The following is a 6,812-nucleotide window of genomic DNA, read 5'->3' as shown; positions in this document are numbered from 1 at the left end:
CTTCAGGCCCGTTGCCCTCACTTCAGTGGCTATGAAGGTGTTTGAACGTGTGCTACTCTCCCATCTGAACGTGTGCTTTCAGGGAATGGACTGATGGAAGGTACATCTGCATCTGTGGTCTCCCATCTGCAAACCACAGTATTGCCGCTGATGCATCCCTACCAGTTTGCTTACCAGTCTAACAGATCTGTGGAAGATGCCATCAACCTAGGAGAAGTTCACTCTCTAGGTTACAAGCCACGAACATCAACTCAGCTCTGTGTTATTGGATACTGGACTTCCTAAGGAATAGGAATTCAATCAGTCAAGGTTAACATTACAACATCATGCCATGACTTGAGATCTCACCATCACCCTGTCAAAGTATTGAAGTATGCAGATGACACCACCATCATCGGCCTCATTAGTGACAATGATGAGTCCCAGTACCACAAGGCAGTGAAAGGGCCCAGTACCACAAGGAGGTGAAAACAAGCTCCATATTAACGCCTCAAAAACCAAATGGTTGTGGACATGAGAATGTGGCCTAATACCAAAGCCCCATCTATTATATGTGAACAGCCTGTAACCTTGATTGACTCTTTTAAATTTCTTGTCTCACATATCAGCCATAATTTGAGATGGGACATTAACACCACCCACTTTATCAAAAAGGCAAATCAGAGATTTTATTTCCTAAGACAACTGGAAAAGTTTCATGTCAACAGAACCCTTGTGGTGCTCTTCTACAAAGCCATCATTGAAAGCATCATCTCATTTTCAATCACCGTCTGGTATGGGAGCTCTGACAGTTGCACCAAGAGGTAATTAGAGAGAGTTGTCGCCAAAGCCCACAACATCACTGGTTGTGACCTTCCATCAGTCCATTCCCTGAATGCTAAAAGCAGCTTGAACCAAGCAACCAAGATCATCAGGGACGCCTCATATCCGAGCCATGATCTCTTTCAACTTCTGCCCTCTGGAAGACGCTGTAGATCTCTGAAGTACTAAGTTACCAAATATTCAAGACCTTTACAGTCAGTGCTGCAGGAGAAAGACCTAGCGGATCGTCGCCGACCCGAGTCATCCCAGCCACAGTCTCTTCACTCTCCTACCATCTGGTAGAAGGTACAAGAGTATGTGGACCTCTACCAGCAGATACAGAGACAGTTTCTATCCATATCCTGTTATGTCTTCTATGTCACTATGCCTGCATAGGGAAAATCGCCCCTCGGGGATAAATGAAGTTTTTTGAATTGAATTGAGTAAGCCCCCCCATACACACACACACACACACACACACACACACACAGGTACCCCCACCCCACTCCAGTGGCTTGAACGAGCCAACACCGGCCCATATGCAGGATTATCAAGTATGGCCCCTTCTACAAGCGCGATAGCATAATGTCCGCGAAGGCTACCATGAATAGGACAGGATAGGATCCTTGAGACACAGCATATAAGAGATGAGATGACTGACAAAATCAGAGATGCACGCACCACAAAAACAAAAATACTGGTGAAGGCACACAACACATGAAAAACACTGCTGGTGACGACGCACTATAGCCTAACACATGAAAAAACACTGCTGGTTAGGCTACTATATGAAATTGCATTAATGATAAGTCATTATGTTATGCTAAATCGTTCATTTAGCCACAAACATAGCACTAGTGCATAATAGAACTAGTAATACCCTGCTTACCGATAGTTACGGCCCTGGCCCCCACCCACATGATCTTGTGTGCCCAAGGCCTATATCCAATCAATAATTTATGGCAGGATTTTAAAAAGGGTTGTCTGTGCCCATTCCCTGTGCAACCTAATAAAACTTAAGCAGTTTTGTAAAGACAAATCATTTTCAAATCATCATCACCATTTTCCAATTGACTCTTATTTCAAAGGGTTGGCTACCTAGCCAGTACAAATATCATGTCTGCTACCTTGATGACAATCGAAGTCATTGGGAGACCACGCTGCTTTTTGATGCCACTGTGCGGTGGATGTCGGCACTCCTGAACAAACCCAGGAGTGGCTAACCAATCTGAAGATGTCATCGGGGTGACATGGAGAGTCGATGTTACTTTTCGACCTAGGTTGGGGCGCCGTGTGCTTTTAAGGTAAGAGTCAAAAATAATGTAAAAGCAAATTATCATTAAGCCTTCCTCTGGACATTAATGTAACTGTATTACATATTTGCCAAGGCAAGTTACAAGTGCCAGCACAGGGTCAACATAAAGACCGCAAACAGCAGGACATCAAAAAACACCTGCTGTCCAGCAAAACTACATGTCCTGCTGAAGTCTGCTAGGGGGCAAATGAGCAAGTGAGTTTATTGATCCAGTAATTCATGATTTTAGTATGTCTTAGAAGCAATATTCAGTAGTATACATATATATTTCATAGGACAAAAGACCAGCACATGCCCGAATTCCCTTTTGAGGTCCGCATTTCTAATCATCACAACCACAATTTATATGTTGCGGATGCTCTCCGTCACTGAGATGTGGGGGGGAAAGTACAGGAAACCCTTATAGGGCTGTTTGAAAATGGTCACAGCCCCACATCTGCTCTTGCTGTGGTAAAACACGATCTCCAGATGGAGTATGGAGAAAGGTTTTTGTACGCCTCTGCAGACAGGGAGATATTCCCATATGTACAAAGGTTGGTGTAACATCTGCTCACTAAGGGTCCTTACAGTGACATGCAATGAAGAGATTGTGGTGTCAAAGTTTCATAGGGTCACAAATACATTGTCTCAATTTGTGTTGACATTTGATTAATTCTTGTAACCTTTAGCCTATAGTGATTAACGGAGTTCGATGAAGATCCTTAAACCCCTTTGGATTCTGAAATTCATAATCTACGTAAAAATAAGATTCCATTGATAGCAAAACTGTCTTCGCTATATTTTCTTCCACCTTCAACAATTATTACTCAGGCTACACTATTTGCATCATATTAACGGTTAAGCCATACTATTCTAATGTTTGATGAATGTCTTTTCTAGACTTTTCCACAAGGTGTGTAGGGCAGAGTACGGGGCACAAGTTGGGCCTACCATGTTGGAGGCACTTAACAATCAAGTGGAGAGCTATAACAGCAAGTGTGAGGAGTCCTGTGCCGTCATGGAAACGTCTTCCAAAGGCACTCCTCTAGTTGTTATATGCTCTCCCTTGATGAAAAGGGTGCACCACCTAAAACACAGTGGGGAGCTGTGTTTTATGGACTCTTCAGGGAACATGGACAGGGAGAGCTGTAGGGTGTTCCTGCTCTTGACCCACAGCTGTGCAGGTGGTCTGCCACTTGGCATTCTCCTCTGCCAAACCGAGGACGAGGAGACAATTTTTGAGGGGCTGGAGCTTCTCAGAAACATTGCAGGAGAAAACGCCTTTGCTGGCAGGGGACAGGCAGGGCCCCAGGTCTTTGTGACTGATGATTGTAGGGCAGAAAGGGGAGCTTTGAGACGGGTTTACCCTGATGCCACCCTTCTCCAATGCTCATTCCATCTGCTCCAAGCGGTTTGGAGGTGGTTGTGGAGTAAGGAGAGTGGTGTGGACAAAGGGGACAGGCAGACACTGTTCACTATAGTCAAGAACGTGCTGTACTCCAAAAATGTTAAAGAGGTGGACAGCATTTACATGAATGCAAAAGAGAATCCGGTGGCAGTCAGGTTAGTGCTGAGACTTTGACAATTAGGGCGTAGCCTTTAAACCAGTTAGGACAGAAACTTCATGATCAGAGTGCTAATGTGATTGCATACTTTCAGTGTTAATATTTTCCCACTATGCCTGTAAAGTTCCTGTAAATGCAGTGATGTGTTCTGTGTTCCTTTTTAAAAAAAACAGGTATGAAAAATATCTGAGGTATGTTACCAATCTATACAACCGGAGGGAGTGTTGGGCCCTCAGCTACCACAAAAATGTATTCACCAGAGGGCACAACACCAACAATTTTGCAGAGGCAGCAATGCGTGTCCTCAAAGACAAAATTCTACAGAGGACCAAGGCCTTCAACCTGCCTCAGCTCTTTGATATTTTAACATCAAGGTTAGAGACCTATTACAAGGGGAGGATTGTGGATGTGGCCCTTGGACGCTGGGAGTCATTCCAGAAAAAGCTGTTTCTTCCCCAGTTGGCAGGCCAAATTACAGCCTCACAAATTCAACAGGTAATTAACTTCATCAATGGCCAAGTGCTTCTCAAACTATTTTAGACCAAGGACCACTTAACCAAATAAAAAAAAAAACTCACGGACTACCTAGCTAAACAAAGAGTAGACCTACTTCAACAGTATATTACGCAACAGGCCTACTCACTGAACCGCCTTGCTTATTGTCTTTACACCCTGCTTATTGTATCAGAGGATTCATATGATTTAAACTGGCGTAGCTTACATAGGCATGTTGCAGAACTGTTTGGATTTACATACAAGTTGGTTCAATATTGCAAACAACTCATCTATATTATATTTTACCATGTCTGCTCGTGGACCACTTGGGATACCTTGTGGGCCACCAGTGGTCCCCGGTAACCTGACTCCGCCAGATGGATTTGCTCCGCATATCCATCTGGGAACTTTTCATTGAAGAACTTTTGGGAAGGGGCGGAAATACTGGTTAGCTGATTGGATAAACCATCTGTCTATCACTAACTTTGTTGGTTGTCGACGGGCCAAATCAACCAATTGGATGAACAAAGTGTTCTTCTAATGACTTAATTACAATTAAGTTAGGTAACGTAACTAACGTTAAGATGTTTTAACTTACCATTTGTATGTGACATGAACCTAATCAACGACAATTCCCATCAAGTTTTCACGGCTACACTTCGGAAGAAAGTATATTCCTCCATTATGAACTGGAATCAGCCGTGGAGGATGTCTGTGTCGTTCATTCCTCCCAGCTGCATGGCTGAGACTGAGTGTGTGTGTGTGTGTGTGTGTGTTTTATTTTACATAGATTGAGGAGAAGAAATTTACAGTGAAGGGGTCCACCGAGACATATGTGGTGGACATGGGGTTGGAGCTCTGCTCATGCCTTATAGGGCAGACAGGTGCACCCTGCAAACACCAGGCTGCAGTGGCCAAGACCTACAACTGTCTGTCCAACTCCTTTCTCCCTTCAACAGCCGAGTCAAGGGCAGAGCTGCTGAAATTAACATCAGGAGGTAAAGGCTCATGATTATAAACTTTTTACTAGTTCCACAGCTGTGATGATCAACATCCAGTCTAAATTATTCTGTAACAACATATTTTATAGAAGCAGTGTCTTTGGAGTTTCTGCAACCCTTGAAAATACCATCACAGTCACACAAGGGTAAGTATGTAATATCAGTGTTAAATTTTACACGTCATACTAGGACATCTGTAGCAACAAGTGAGGTGCATGGAATTGATACTTTTTTTTGTTGTATTTCTAGCCACTCCAGAACCAAGCAATGGTCCTATGCCACCACTGTCAGAGTCTGGTTAGTTATAGTCCTGAGTCCTGACCACATACATATGCATGTGTGTGTGCACGTACGCACGCACGCACGCACGCACACACACACACACACACACACACACACACACACACACACACACACACACACTTAAATGTATCATTCTAATGTATCATTGTTATAAAATATATTTTAGGACTGACATTACAGCAGCCCCAGACTAGTGCTGATGCTGATTGGCTACAAGAGGGTGAGTTATGAGTGAGAAAATTGATGGTCACATAATTTAACAATTAACAATATGTCTATACTACTACATTCCAAGTAAAAATATAGATCATCCCATTTATTTTCCTGTTTAGACATCACACAGTCACCAGACATGTCTCTTGTGGAGGACATGTTCAATGACCTCAAGAGCCAGAGCCAGGACCCCATATTTGCTGTAGGGTTGAGGGCAATGACCAAGCAATATCAGCAACTGAAGGCCAATCCCTCCAAACTGCTCTCAGCCCTGCACAGTTTTGGGAAGTCAGGCAGTCTGGCAAGCAGGAGAGCTGCCACATTGAGACGGGCTGCCAGGCGTCAAGGCCCCATGATTGGTTGCCAACCCACTGCTGTCGCAAGGAGAAAGGGGTACAGGCTCAAGGAGGCGCCAATCAGCTGGGCGTCCTAAGAGCCACAATTTAAGCATTTCTGTGGCTTCCAATATTTCTCATGCAAAAAAGCACTAATGACTGCCCCCGCCCCCACCCCTCCGGAGGCAGGACATTTCACAGTGCCCCTCTATCTCCCACCCCAGAAACAGCAGAGACAGGACTTTGTGTTATGTTTTTTGTCCAGTGAATTTTATGTCTATCTTTTCGCGCTAACGTTAGTTGTCTGGTCTTACTAACCTCCCACTTGTGGTAGAAAAACCCGGACTCTACCCCGACCTCCCCACCTATCACCTCCCCAGAGGCAGGACTCTACCCCGACCTCCCCACCCATCACCTCCCCAGAGGCAGGACTCTACCCCACACCTCCCCAGAGGCAGGACTCTAAGCCCACTTCCCCACCCATCACCTCCCCAGAGGCAGGACTCTACCCCACACCTCCCCCAGAGGCAGGACTCTAAGCCCACTTCCCCACCCATCACCTCCCCAGAGGCAGGACTCTACCCCACACCTCCCCAGAGGCAGGACTCTACCCCACACCTCCCCATCACCTCCCCCTAGAGGCAGGACTCTTCCCTTTTCACCTACTATGTATCTATGTGTCTTGTCCTGCGTCTTTATCTGTTCATACTAACAGTATTTGTCTTGTTATACTAACCTCCCACTCGTGGCCTGTACCTTGCCGTGGTGAGTGGGCTTTATACCAAATCAGGCTTCAAGTTGTGTG

At 45.0% G+C, this 6,812-nt stretch overlaps 1 long non-coding RNA gene across 1 annotated transcript; it reads left to right on the top strand.

Moving 5' to 3' along the window:
- The first annotated feature begins 5,059 nt into the window (after positions 1-5,059).
- Positions 5,060-5,435, top strand: LOC125284893. Its single transcript, XR_007191957.1, has 3 exons — positions 5,060-5,153; positions 5,246-5,302; positions 5,406-5,435. It is a non-coding gene; the product is annotated as an uncharacterized LOC125284893 (long non-coding RNA).
- Positions 5,436-6,812: the final 1,377 nt, after the last annotated feature.

Source organism: Alosa alosa, chromosome 20, assembly GCF_017589495.1.
Source record: "Alosa alosa isolate M-15738 ecotype Scorff River chromosome 20, AALO_Geno_1.1, whole genome shotgun sequence".
Classification (NCBI taxonomy): Eukaryota; Metazoa; Chordata; class Actinopteri; order Clupeiformes; family Clupeidae; genus Alosa; species Alosa alosa.
The sequence above is the reverse complement of the archived record's forward strand: the minus strand, read 5'-3'. Positions and strand labels throughout refer to the sequence as shown.